The 15140-nt window shown below is 39.0% G+C and overlaps 1 long non-coding RNA gene across 1 annotated transcript; it reads right to left on the bottom strand.

Annotated features, from left to right (window-relative positions):
• Positions 1 to 218: 218 nt before the first annotated feature.
• On the bottom strand, positions 219 to 1551 carry LOC104090242 (uncharacterized). The gene is made up of 2 exons (XR_001968088.3): positions 1317 to 1551; positions 219 to 513 (listed from the first exon to the last, which is right to left on the bottom strand). It is a non-coding gene; the product is annotated as an uncharacterized lncRNA (long non-coding RNA).
• Positions 1552 to 15140: the final 13589 nt, after the last annotated feature.

Below are 15140 nucleotides of genomic sequence, written 5' to 3'. Positions count from 1 at the left end.
TAGGCTAGCATTTCCAATTCCCAACTCAGCTGCGCCAAATATTCCCTTATCACTTAGATGATATGACACTAATTAATAGGGAATATATATGGTAGACATTCTTTTGCATTCTATAGAGCCCCACATCTATAATCTGTGACTGTGAGGGAACATTAATTAATATTGACATATATACATTAAATTTGGTCCTTAATTCCAGGAAACTCTAGACACTTGAATGAGCTAAAACCTCAATATATATATAAAAATATAAAAATAAACAGATGAACTAAATAGTTTTTCAAGGTTGGAAAAGCTTATTTGCACATTTACATCTCCATGCAAGAAGATAATAAGTGCCATCTTCTTTAGAGGCAGAAATGGTAACTTTCTTGACTTGATGACCAGGAGCTATTAATGTAGCAACACAAGGCCTGCAATTCGAGCATTTTCCTTCACACCTTGGTGGCCTTGATCCTACTTTCATTCCTGATAATATTGTCTCCTTTCCCCAGTTTGATACTTTTTCACCATCTGTTATCACTACAATATTATTACTAACTTATCTATCCAGCTAAAAACAGTAACTACAACAAGAAGTTGAAATGTATGGATTTTGAACTTGCCATCAAACTCATACCTATTTTAGCTATTGGGTTCGCAGTTGATGCTCTAGCTCTGCCCATGTGGAATAATACTTAGTTTTGAATTTCATTAAGAGTTTGACTTCTATAAACTTGACAGTGAAATTTGTTTTTACATAATCAGGTCATAAGTGTTACAAGGTGGAATTAGTAACCTGAATATAAGGCATGTCCCATACTATAACAGGTTAAACTACTTGACATAAAGATTCTATACACTATCAGTGTATACGAGTTACTGTACATCCTTCCACTGTTTATCCATTATTTCAAATTTAATCAGTTGAAAACTACCAAGAAAATCTTCTTCCTCCCCTTTTTAAATCAGCTCCTTTTTACGTTCATTGTGATACTCTTGTCATCTTGTTTGCTTGCTACTTAGATTCTATGTTTGAGAATTTCAGACAGTAAACTTAACTGCCTCTTGATTTCTTTATCTCCTTTACCTTTACTTCAAAGAGATCGTAAACCAAAGAAGAAGAAGAAGAAGAACAACAACAAGATTAAGAAATGTGATCTTCTAACTTATTGCTTTTCCTTTTACCCTTTATTTCATAGATAAATATTAGTAGTAGAAGAAAGGTTAATTACTTCTTTCTTCTGAAAACTTTTTCTAAGCTGTGTGTGTTTATATGAGGTGTGTAAAAAGCTTAAGTAAATAGAAGTGATATTTTACTACAGGGTAATACTGACCTGTAACATGAGGATAACATAAAAGAGCAAAGATGAATACAACTTTCAGCTCATGATGATGCTTATTGAATGAAGCCATAAATATCATTAATCAGCAGCAAAAGTCTTCAACTTCTTCAATAACTTCCTACAGTGAGCATATATAAAATTGTCCTACTACCTTTATTATTGTTTTTCTATTTTCTGCAGCCTATTGAATGTTGAGTGTAGTAGTGTTCTTTAAATAAAGAGGAAGAAGAATTTTTTTTTTTTTTTAAAATGATGACCCTTTAATTAGCTGCCTCAGATAAGAATATTGATAAATTTGAACATGTGGGAAAGTAGGTGTAGAAAGGAACATGCATGGTATGGTGTCTGGTGGTGACTTTACTTAGCTGAATTAATAGTGACACATCTCTGTATGACATGATACTGGTTGGTTGTTCAGAAATTAATGTCCTTCTCTTTATCTGTGCTTAGAAGGATTTACAAAAAGGTGAAAAACAAAAAAGAAAAAAGTGTACGTAGAGTGAGAATTGGTATATTGTGTTAAATGAATTACAAAATGTTTGATTCTGAGGACTGACTTGTACTACAGTCAACTCAACCTTATCTCAGGCATGTCAAAGTAAAAGAAACAAGGCCTTTAATTTGTTTTGTCCTTCATTTTTCTGATGCAATAATGCCTTCTAATTTGTTTTATACTTCAAAGATCCATGCTGTTAACATATACGATATCACCAATAATCATAGTCATTTCTTTCCATACGATCAACCGAGTAACCCAATAACTTTTAATATGAAGTTTAGATATATATGTGAAAAATTATCAAAATTTAATAAATATTATATTTTGAACCCATAATTTTAAATGTGCAATAAGTTTGGTGGTAAAAACTTAAAAAATGAACTCATCAAATTAAAATTCTAGATCCACCTTTTATAACATATCCAGAACTGGTAATGACACATCTATGTACCTATAAAAACAGCAGATTCACTAAAAAAAAAGGACAGTTTGGTGAATAAAGCATTCCACATTTTCGCAGGGTCCAGGGGAAGGGCCGCTCATCAAGGGGTGTGATGTAGACTGCGTACCCTAATGCACGTATTAGTGAATGTTTTCACAACTCGAACTCCTAACTTATAGATCACACGAAAATAACTTTATCGTTACTCCGAGGCTCACCTTCAAAAAGAGCACATTCACTATGCAATTTTTTTTAAACCAAAGAAGAGTTAGGACAACACTTGTTTTTTTTCCCTCGTTAACTCAAGAATTGCCTGATGGGAAAAAAGATGGCTTCTTTGGAGAGGAAGAATAGTTTGGAGAAAACTCGAGTGAACTCCTTAATTTGCGGTATTTTTGATAGGAGAATTTTATGCTTAAGGTTGCCCATTTCCTAGAATTTTCCTTATTAAGGACCCGTTTGGCCATAAATTTTATCAAAATAAATTTGGGTTTTATTTGGCAAATACATGTTTGGTCATAGATTTTGCCTATATTTTGGCAAAATCCCAAATTCCAAAACCAACTCAATAGTTGATTTTGGGCCAAAATATTACTATTATATTTTTTAAAAATTACCCCAAACTTTTGTATCTTATAAAAGAGCCACCATTTATTATTTTGTAACAATGTTGTTTTGTTTTCTTGGTCATCTGATAGTGTATCATGTAGTTTATTATAAAATAATAATTTTATACCAAATTTATTTATGTTCAGGACTATGGTTTGCGATAATATAATGAATGTTATTGATAATGATACTGTTAGGTATTTGTGATAGTTTTTAGAACTTGTGGGTATAAGTCATATTTCATATTTTTTTAAAATAAATTTGAAAAATATATTTTAAAAACTGATGTCCAAGCACATTTTCATTTTCAAATCAAACTTTACCCAAATAAAATTTTTCAAAATAAATTTAGAAATATGTGACGAAAGCTAACAATCCAAATGTAAAAACAGTAAAAACCAGTTCCCTACTCCCTAGGAATCAGATTTTAAAGAAGACACTCCCAAAAGACAATACCAACAAATTCTACAGTAACTACCTTTTGTACTTTAGAACCATGTGATCATGTTTGTCCCTAGCTATTCCCCCCTCCCTTAGCCTCCTTCTCCTCTACCTTATACTTGTGGTACAAATTTGGAACTCTGCACACCATTTTCTGAGATTACAACTTGGTTATTTCCTCCTTTAGTTTGTTAACCTAATTATGCTTCCATTTATGAATTGGTCCCACATAGACCAGCAAAATAGACATAAGAATGAGCATGTGACAAGGACAATTTTTAAAAAATCATCCGTTGGTCCAATTAATTCTAATTTGTATTGCATGTGGCCCGTTGAAAAAGAAATCACTCCCTACCATAATTTTTATTATTTTCTAGAGTCGAATCTAAAATATCTAATTAGGGGTGAATTTTTTTATACATTCTACCACATTCTGGTTGTGACAAAAGAGTACTTTCTTCTGCCACTTCTTTTTTGTTTTTAAATTGAAGAGTTTAAAAGAAAGTAAGTCATTACAGCATTTGTGTATGACAAAGTTTGGACCTTAGAAATTTGCTGCTCACCAACCAATATTTAATGCAAATGTTACTGACCTTATGAATTATTCAGGTCTATGGAATGTAGATGGGTCAATGAAATATGAGCTAGGATCTAGGCCTCTGCTTCTAGCCCCTAGACTTTAAGTTCTTGTCTTTGAGGATTTGTAGGCTCTTAGATAAATTTATTTATGTGCCTGCCAGAAAATCTAGAACATTTTACTTTTGCTTGTGTGAGCTTACTTATATCGTTGATCTCAAGCTAGGATAGAAGAAGAGGGTTGAGTTATTCGCTTGTGTGAGCTTACTTACATTGTCGACTTCAAAACCTGGATAAGAAACAAAAAATATATTATTTTTTTAAAACAAACTAATAAAAAAAGTTTATCACATAAATTAAAACAGAGGGAATAATATGTAAATTAATACGAGGAGAAAGAAGCATGGTAAAAAGATGTCATACAAGTACACAGTTAAAAATGAAAGATTCCAAAGCAATAGTGATGAAGTCCAAAGAATTGCAGGAACCAAAGAAAAAGAGTGAGGAAAAAAAAAACACATAAGAAATCGCAGACGACAGAGAGCCAACCCTGCTAAAAAGAAGGATCTACTGTTTATTACATCTTTTACTTAACAAAAAGCACAGAATTCTGACCATGAATTGATTATTAATATTTGAAAAACATGTCATATTTGAAGTTGGGTAAAAAAATAATATTTGGAAGTTAGCGAAATAATCTCCAGATATTATTTCAAATATTTAAAACAAGATTCATGGCCAAAGACTCCTAAGTTGTTTACACTGCCCGGAAAAAAATTAGGTAAATACAAAATTAGCCGGTTGGTTGGAGTTAATTGTATTCGCTAGCTTAAAAATATATAAAAAATATATATATATTAATATTATCGGCTATTATTTTTTTGGAACGGCTAAGACTACACGTTTCTAAAATAAGATCTTTACTTTTTTGACCCCAAAAAGAAAAAAATTAACCTTATACATTTTAATTTCTGCATAGTTATAAGTTACAAAGCATTTAGATTCTAAGAAAAATCATCGAGTTGTTGTCTATTTTACTGGTAGTAAAATCATACAATCAATTGAGTACATGATTATTTCATTGAATTTGATAAATATTTTCATTACTTTAGAAAAACATCATATGTGTTGGGGTTCTGAAAGATATTTGTGACTATAAAACCACCCAAAAAAGAAGAAGGGCTTTTTTACAATATCATAGAACAAAGCTCACGAGTTAGGGGAGAAGTTGTTGGCTATGAGGGCCTGGATGAGTAGGGGGACGCGTTTAGTATGTGATTCACGACTGTGAATTGCATTAGGGTAGCTGCTAGAGAGGTCTCAGGGGTCATGAAGGGCTCTCCTGGGGGTCATAAAGGGGACTGGTGGTGGAATGGAGAAGTCCAAGGTAAAGTGAAAACTAAGAAAACTGCTTATTTAAAGCTAGTGGAGAGTACAAACGAGGAAGAAAAAAGGATTTATCGGGAGTGTTACAGAAAGGCAAAGAAAGAGGCAAAATTAGCAGTTACGACAGCTAAGAATGCGGCGTTTGCTCGTTTGTACGAGGAGCTCGGGGGCAAAGGCGGGGACAAGAAGTTGTACTGGTTGGCCAAGGTGAGGGAGAGGAAAGACCGCAACTCAGACCAAGTCAAGTGCATCAAGGACGAGGATGAAAAATTATTGATGGACGAGGCACTTATTAGGAGAAGATGGCAGACATACTTCCATAAATTGTTGAACGAGGAGGGGGATAGACGCATTGTGCTGGGTGAGTTGGAGCACTCCGAGAGTCAGCGAGATTTTGAGTATTGTAGGCGGATTACGGTAGAGGAGGTGGAATGGGTGATACGTAAGATGTGCAGGGGAAGAGCGACGGGGCCAGACGAAATCCCGGTGAAATTCTGGAAGAGCGCGAGGCGAGTAGGTTTGGAGTGTCTCACTGAGTTGTTTAATGTTGTTTTTAAGACGAAGAAGATGCCCCAAGAATGGAGGTGGAGTACGATGGTTCCACTTTACAAGAACAAGGGTGATATCCAAAATTGCAAAAATTATAAGGGTATCAAGCTGTTGAGTCACACTATGAAGGTTTGGGAGAGGGTGGTGGAGGCCAGGGTGAGGAGGTGCATGTCTATTTCCAAGGATCAGTTTGGATTCATGCCGGGGCGTTCGTCTATGGAAGCGATTCATCTGGTAAGGAGATTAGTGGAGCAGTACAGGGAGAGGATGAAGAACTTGCATATGGTGTTTATTGACCTTGAGAAAGAGTACGATAAAGTCCCGAGGGAGGTCCTGTGGAGGTGTTTGGTGGTTAGGAACGTTCCGGTAGTGTACATTATGGTGATTAAGGATATGTATGATGATACTAAGACTCGGGTGATGACTGTGGGTAGTGACTCGGAGCATTTCTCTATGGTGATGAGGTTGCACCAAGGATCAGCTCTTAGCCCTTTTTATTTGTCTTGGCGATGGATGTACTGTCGTGACACGTCCAAAGGGAGGTGCCTTGGTGCATACCATTTGCCGATGATATAGTGTTGATTGACGAGACGCGAAGCAGAGTTAACGCGAGGTTGAAGGTTTGGAGACAGACCTTGGAGTCTAAAGACTTCAAACTGAGTAGAATCAAGACATAATACTTGAAGTGCAAATTCAGTGACAGGACCCATGAAGCAGACGTAGAGGTAAAGCTCGATGCTCAAATTATCCCCAAGAGAGCGAGTTTTAAGTATCTCGGGTCTATTATCCAAGGTAACGGTAGATTGACTAAGATGTCGCACATCGCATAAAATGGAGGCTCGCTTCCGGTGTTTTATATGATATGAATGTGCCGCCAAGACTTAAGTGTAAGTTTTATAGAGTGGTGGTTCGACCAGCTATGTTGTATGGGGATGCGTGTTGGCTAGTCAAGAACTCCCACGTGCAGAAGATGAAAGTAACAGAGATGAGAATGTTGAGATGAATGTGTGGGTGTAGCAGGAGAGATAAGATTAAGAATGAAGCTATCCGGGACAAAGTGAGAGTAGCATCCGTGGAGGACAAGATGCGGGAGTCGGGGCCGAGATGATATGGACATGTTAAGAGAAGAAGCATTGATGCTCCTGTTAGGAGGCGTGAGAGGTTGGCCATGGAGAGTTTGAGAAGAGGTCGAGGTAGGCCTAAAAAGTACTGGGGAGAGGTGATTAGACAGAACATGGCACTGCTTCATCTCACTGAGGACATAACCCTTGATAGGAGGGTGTGGAGGTCGAAGATTAAGGTTGAAGGTTAGTGGGTAGTTTTTAGTTATTCACCGATAGTCTTAGTAGCACGCATGTCCCTTCATATTCTTAGATTTTTATTACGTTATGTGGTTTTGTTCGCCTAACGTATTGTATTCTCTGTTGCTATTATTTGGTACTACTTATCCTTTATCTCTCCCTTTTTCGTTTCTTTTCTTTCTTTCTTCCTTCCTTACTTTCCTCTTCTTCTTCTTATCCTTCCTGAGCCGAGGGTCTATTAAAAACAGTCTCTCTACATGCAGTAGGTAGGGGTAAGGTCTGCGTACAGAATACTCTCCCAGACCCCACCTGTTGAAAATATACTGGATTTGTTGTTGTTATTGTTGTATAGAACTCAGTATGTGCAATTTATTAGTGTACTCTTGTGCAGCCTAGTAGATCCAAGATAACTTGAATTGAAGCTATCTTAAAAAACCTATAATTCGTTGAATTTAAAGTTCATTTGACTAAGCAAATAACACAATGAAAACAAAAGATTTATAGAAGCGATACAAATATGTTGGAATTAAGGTCTAATTACTGTTGTTACTCTTACACTTCTAATATTTGTCTTGAGCTTCTCTTTAGTATTGTTAGAAACTTTATACCAGTGAAGGGATAATTATGGAATTTAGAGAATCCTACTTTAGAAATTCCTAATTTAAATTTAAAGACGAATTATGTGGTATTGAGATGAATTGAGGCCAAAACGCACCGAAACAAGCAAAAAAATAAAAATCATACGGTGCATCTCCCCTGCTACTTTAAATAGTTGATAGATTGACTTTTACGCTGCTCCTTCCTTCACGAGAATTTATCAAAAGATGTGCTTAATTCCTCTAATTATTTTCTCGCTAGGTCATGTAGTAATTTTTCTTATTAAACATTAAACATATTTCGTTAATCATGATTAAGAACGTGAACTTAAGATTTGTTCGCGGTAATGTTACTGACAAATTTAATAATGCTACGTATATATCTTGAAAATTAATATTAAGAAAAAATTAAATGTACGAATATATTACATAAATGGGAGGACATAATAGACTTTTCAGGTGAAAGATTTGTAAAATCTGGTCAAAGTGATTATTGTGATAACTAGAGCATAATAAAATAATTTTTGTGTAACAAAAGAAAGAAAAGTGACTTTTGGGTAATGAACACAAAGTTGAATGACTTTTACGTAACAAAAAAAAGAAAAAATGACTTTTGGGTAATGAACACAAAGTTGAATGATTTTTTTACGTAACAAGAGGAAGAAAAATAACTTTTGCGTAATGAACACAAAGTTGAATAACCACCCATAAAATTTATTCTTTTTTATTGCCCTTCAGTTTGGGCAGAACGAATTGGCAAAACATAGAGGCGTTTTGGTTTTTGTTTATGTTACTGATCTCTAAAAATTTGACAGGCGCCCTATTTAGCCATTCCCATTTAACTTGTATTCATTTAAATTTTTTTTTGTTTACCCGAAAAATGGATAGAGTTAAATTTATACACAGTTTCGAGGATATGTGGCGTAACTTAACACAAAATATAAGGATAAATAGAAATGTAAATATAGATTGCAGAGAATGCGAAATAGATAAGGTTGTTAGGAACAATGAATCTTAGGGTTCAACAAATAGAATCAATCTAAGAAATCTGAAAGAACGATTCTTTACTGTAGAAGAATATAACGTTTTTATTACAATGTAAGCCTGAGAAAAACTTATTTTACAGAAATGGTAACCAAACCCTTTTATAGTGGAGGAATTTGGCTCTAAACATAATAAAATAAACATTCAATGGGAGACCCATAATAAGTGAGCTTTTCCACAATTTCTGCCAATATTCTCTCTAGTGGGATTGCAACGGCTTTTGTCTGTGAGCTTGATCTTGCTTAGAACCCTCGATTTTGGTTTAAGCTTGATTTCGACTCGAGCTCTTGATCTTGGTTCGAGCCCGATCCTGGCTCGAGCCCTCGAATTGATTCGAGGTCAATGTTGGTTGGTCTCTGAATTATCAGCATGATAGATCAACTCTACATCATAGTTCAATTTTGATTCGAGCTTGATAATGATATCGACCTCGACACGGATCGGCCTCCCCGGGTTCGAGGTTAGTTTGTTCCACCTTCGGGATCTTACTTCGATAGATCATCATTCGAACTCGATCGAACATGCTAAGGCCGAAATCTATTTCGACCGTATACAGATAGTCCCATCGTTTCTCAGAAAGAATGTGGCGAGAAACGATATGATTTTTAACGGCTCGATCGGATTATAACCTGACGTTTCCATCGGGTTCGACCATGACGCATCTGCTAGCTGTCCCGTCGGTTTAATAACCGAGAAGCACCTCCAACAGCTAAAGAAAGATTGCAATTGGGATAAAAAATAAATAATGATTCCTTCTTCTGACGAAGATATCACTTCTCACGTGAGAGGGCTTTTGAATGTATATTCTTATCCTTTCACGTTGGGTCCCCTCGATTCCGTTATCATTGATTTCTATCGTGAATACCAAATAACCCTAGGCCAGGTCCACCCTTCTTTTTGGCGGATCGTTATCCTGATCCGATATTTCGTAAGCAAAATCGAGGGGATGTCGTTCACCCTCGACCATCTTATCCGATTATATCGTCCTCGACTTTTTCGAGGAGGGTTAATAAAACTTCAGCGTCGGGCTACCAAGGCTCTGTTCTCGAGTATTGACAAGGACAGGGACCGGAGTCGGATGGGCAGGTTCGTTCTAGTAAGGACTTCGAACCTGATTCCGACTGAAAAGATACCCTTTCCCGAGGAGTGGAATATGAAACGCAAGTGTGATCTTGCTGTTACTTCTACTTTGTTCTTTCATTTATTCTCTCACCGACACTCCTCTTTTTGTGATGTAGCGGTTCCCTGGATGCCCGGAGCAGTTCCCGATCTCAAGAACTGGGTACGAGCCCTTATTTCGACCTCCACATATGTCCAACGCTCATGGCGTGATTTTTCAAAGGGTCGGTGAGAGGGAAAAAATCACGGTAAGCTCATTTCTCATACTCTTTGATGATCCAAACGAGGTGGTTTTCAAAATATTTTATTAAGGTTTTCCATATGCAGGTTTGGGTAAAGACGCGGTTTTGAGGCCCTTGTCCAATGAGGAGGAAATTTTGACCTCTGTTCCAAAGCCGGTGAAGGAAAATAAAAGGAAAAGAGCCTCTGTTCCCGAATATCCAAAACCGAAGAAGAGGATGGCTCATAAGCCAAACAAGAATGTCATTCCTTTGATCGTGGAATCCGTTCTGCGTCTAAGGGATGAAGATGATGATGAAGAATAAGAAAACGATGAGTCCGCGCTGGTGGTCTGAATGAAGAGAACTATCGATGCCTCATCGACGGCTGGATCGATGATGCTCCATGAGGCTTCGTCTCGAACTGAGGATATACCGGAGAAAGATTCGGGTAGAGTCCCCGAACTATCGGATATCGAAGACGCATCTCATCGGAGTCAACGGGTAGGGGATATGACCGAAGGGGCCCTCGAACCCCTTCTAACCGAGGAGAATGCTCCAGGCGATTCATTTGGGGCAGCAGTAATCGAGGATTCACCTACCTTTCCCGCTTTTTCCGCAGGGGTGATTCGGGAAGCTCAAACTCTGGGAGCCCTCGATGTAGACAGGCCTCACGATGAAGAAGATCCCTTTTGTGACCTGTTTACCGGCATTGAGGACGTTGCCGGTGCTGGTGATGAATCAGATATTTTTCACAAATTGCGGTAGGCTTTGAATCAGGTGAGCTTTTAAAATTATTTTGTCGGTACTATCTTTATGTTCATTTTTTGTTAACTTCGCTTCTTGTTTTTTTGTATGCAGCGGCAATTCATCGAGAACAATGTTCTCGATCCCAAAATAAGCTGCATCGATACGAGGCCGACCTACAACGGGCTACTGAAGAGAGGAAATCCCTTAGAATTTCTTTAGGGCAGAGAGAAGAGGAAATAAAAGACCTCCGAGCTGAGCTGGCCAAGGCTTATCGAGATCAGACCGATTTGTCTGAGCAGGTAATGATTCTTTTGAAAGCCTATGGACTTGATACCGGAACGATAGCTAACATTTCGGTCTCACAGCTGCAGCAAAAAATCGAGATGATCGGGAAGCTTCGTGAGGAGGTCGACGTGATAAGAATGGAGTCTTTGCGGTGGAAAGAAGGTATGGACCGCTTTGCTGCAGAAAAAGAGACTGCTTGATCCCAGTTATCATCGTGCGAAACCCAACTTCAGAAAATGAAGGAAAAAAGCCTGGTTCAAGCAAGAAGAATTGAGGAGCTTGAGGCTCGGTTGGCCTCTGTACTTGCCAAGGCCGAATCTGATGCCGAAAAGGCAAAGGCCGATGCGGATGAGTTCCTCGACGTCTATCCGACCAATGCTGAAGTTGCCCAAGTCTAGGCAAAAGAGGCAGCCGAGTCCACCGATACTCGAGCACATTGGTCGCCGAACTTGCTAAGTGCCGATCCCGAAGGGAAACTCTCGAGGAGATCCATACTCGTGGTTTCGATCTCGCTGAAGAGATAAAAAGGGCCAAAGAACTCGAAGCGGATGCTGAAGCTTTGGTTTCTGATGGCGATGATGATGATGATGGGAGCAAGAGCGGATCCGAGAACGGGGGGGGGAGGGGGAGCCTGATAAAGAAGAGATCGCTCCTGACCGAGAAGTTTAGTTCTTAGTTTTTACGTTGTAATCACCCATGCAGATAAATTTGTATATAGATACATCCCTTTTTTTGCCGACTTGCTTCTGTTTTTGTTTCCTGTATTGTGAGGACTTTATTCATGCCTTATGAATGTTTTCACAATGATTTAAACAACTTAATCAAATTTGGACTTCGTAGCCTCTGTAACTAAGCAAGCGCTTACACAAACTTGGAGCGATGTTGACCTTAGGCTTATTAGTTAAGTCAATGATTCGAGCTTGAAGAAATGTAGCCCGTAGGCGTAATGGTCAAGTGAGTACTTGCTTGAACTCGAAATAAAAGTAGCCCATGGGCTTAGTCAAGTGAATAATTCGAACTCGAAGTAATGTAGCCTGTAGGCGTAATGGTCGAGTGAGTGTTTGCTCGAACTCGAAATAAAAGTAGCCCGTAGGCTTAGTCGAGTGAATGATTCGAACTCGAAGTAATGTAGCCCGTAGGCGTAATGGTCGAGTGAGTGTTTGCTCAAACTCGAAATAAAAGTAGCCCGTAGGCTTAGTCGAGTGAATGATTCGAACTCGAAGTAATGTAGCCCGTAGGCGTAATGGTCGAGTGAGTGTTTGCTAGAACTCGAACAAAAAGTAGCCCGTAGGCTTAGTCGAGTGAATGATTCGAACTCGAAGTAATGTAGCCCGTAAGCATAATGGTCGAGTGAGTGTTTGCTCGAACTCGAAATAAAAGTAGCCCGTAGGCTTAGTCGAGTGAATGATTCGAACTCGAAGTAATGTAGCCTGTAGGCATAATGGCCGAGTATGTGTTTGCTCGAACTCAAAATAAAAGTAGCCCGTAGGCTTAGTCGAGTGAATGATTCGAACTCGAAGTAATGTAGCCCGTAGGCGTAATGGTCGAGTGAGTGCTTGCTCGAACTCGAAATAAAAGTAGCCCGTAGGATTAGTCAAGTGAATGATTCGAACTCGAAGTAATGTAGCCCGTAGGCGTAATGGTCGAGTGAGTGTTTGCTCGAACTCGAAATAAAATTAGCCCGTAGGCTTAGCCGAGTGAATGATTCGAACTCGAAGTAATGTAGCCCGTAGGCGTAATGGTCGAGTGAGTGTTTGATCGAACTCGAAATAAAAGTAGCCCGTAGGCTTAGTCGAGTGAATGATTCGAACTCGAAGTAATTTAGCCCGTAGGCGTAATGGTCGAGTGAGTGTTTGCTCGAACGCGAAATAAAAGTAGCTCGTAGGCTTAGTCGAGTGAATGATTCAAACTCGAAATAATGTAGCCCGTAGGCGTAATGGTCGAGTGAGTGTTTGCTCGAACTCAAAATAAAAGTAGCCCGTAGGCTCAGTGGTCGAGTTTATCTTAATTCTGATTGCATAATAAATCTCAAAATAGAGGAACTTTCCTTGGATATAAGATGCCGATAAAGAAGAGAACTTTCTTCGCACGTTATTACACGCCTGGGTTCGGGCCAATCTATATGAGCATGGTTCGCTTCGACCATTTGGCTCTTACAATGTTTCCTATTGGAACAATGTTGTTATGAAATAACTTTCTTGCGAGGCCTCGGATATTGTTGTAAATGCTGCACGATCAATGGTTGCCTCATTAAAAACCTTGCCGAAAAACCCATTTGGGATAAAACCGGTCTAAGGGAAAAAGAGTACAACGCGTGCCTTCAAGCGAGAGATTCATCTTAGCCCTTATTCGGACTTCTGCAGGGTTCAGTTTTGAGATATAAACGAATATGGAAAGGTCGTACCTTAGCAGTAGTACCGTTTTAGATGTGATACATGCCGAGCCTGTACGATCCCTTTTCGATGTTCTCGAGCACCTGATATGGTCCTTCCCAATTCGATCCTAGTTTTCCTTCATTCAGATTTAGGATATTGATGGTAATTTTTCTTAAAACTAAGTCCCAAGGCTTGAAATGGCGAAGCTTGGTTCTTCGATTATAATATCTTTCGATTCACTGCTTTTGGGCGGCCAATTGGACGAGAGCAGCTTCTCATCTTTCGTCCGATAGTTCGAGGCTGGCATTTATAGCCTCGTTGTTTGATTCTTCCATCGCGAATCGAAATCTGGTACTGGGTTCACCAACTTCGATTGGTATCAATGCTTCGGACCCATATACTAAGGAGAATGGGGTCGCCCCCGTACTGGATTTTGACGTCGTCCGATATGCCCAAAGGACTTCGGGCAGGATTTCTCTCCATTTCCCTTTAGTGTCGTTCAACCTCTTCTTTAAGTTTTGAATGACAGTTTTATTCGTTGATTCGGGCTGTCCGTTCCCACTGGGGTGGTATGGTGTCGATAGTATCCTTCTTATTTTGTGGTCTTCGAGGAATCTTGTTACTTTGCTGTCAACGAATTGTTTTCCATTGTCACACACTATTTCGGCGGGTATCCCGAATCGGCATATGATATGATCCCAAATAAAGTCTATAACTTCTTTCTCTCTTATTTTCTCGAACGCATGCGCTTTAACCCATTTAGAAAAATAGTCAATCATAAATAAAATAAATTTGGCTTTACCTGGGGTCGATGGCAGAGGGCAGACGATATCCATTCCCCACTTCATGAACGGCCATGGGGATAGGACTGAGTGGAGTAGCTCTCCGGGTTGGTGGATCATCGGTGCAAACCTTTGACATTTGTCACATTTACGAACAAATTCCTTCGCATCTTTGCCCATATCGATCCAATAATACCCTGCTCTGATTATTTTTCGAACTAGTATATCGGCTCCAGAGTGATTCCCGCAAGTACCCTCGTGCACTTCCCGTAGGATGTAATCGGTATCTCCCGGACCCAAGCATACTGCCAACGGTCCATCAAATTTTCTTTGGTACAGCGTTCCGTCCGAAGCCAACGTAAATCGAGCAGCTTTAGTCCGTAGGGTTCTGGAATCTTTAGGGTCCGATGAGAGTTTTTCGCTCTTCAAGTATTCAATATACTTGTTTCTTCAATCCCAGGTTAAGCTTGTAGAATTTATTTCAGCGTGAACTTCTTCGATTACCGATCTCAACAGTTGAACAACATTCCCCGAGCCTGAGTCATCTACCTCGACCGACGACCCCAAATTCGCAAGCGTATCGGCCTCATTATTCTATTCCCGTGGTACATGCCGTAAAGTCCATTGTTTGAAATGGTGCAAAGTGACAAGCAGTTTATCTAAATACCTTTGCATTCTACCTTCTCGAACTTCGAAGGTTTTGTTTACTTGACTCACCACCAGCAAGGAGTCGCAATTGGCTTCAATGACTTCTGCTCCCAAGTTTCTAGCTAGCTCGAGACTTGCAATCATGGCTTCATACTCGGCCTCGTTGTTAGTCAACCTGATAGTTTTAATAGATTG

This window comes from Nicotiana tomentosiformis, chromosome 8 (assembly GCF_000390325.3).
Source record: "Nicotiana tomentosiformis chromosome 8, ASM39032v3, whole genome shotgun sequence".
Classification (NCBI taxonomy): domain Eukaryota; kingdom Viridiplantae; phylum Streptophyta; class Magnoliopsida; order Solanales; family Solanaceae; genus Nicotiana; species Nicotiana tomentosiformis.
This window is presented reverse-complemented; position numbering and strand designations above follow the sequence as displayed.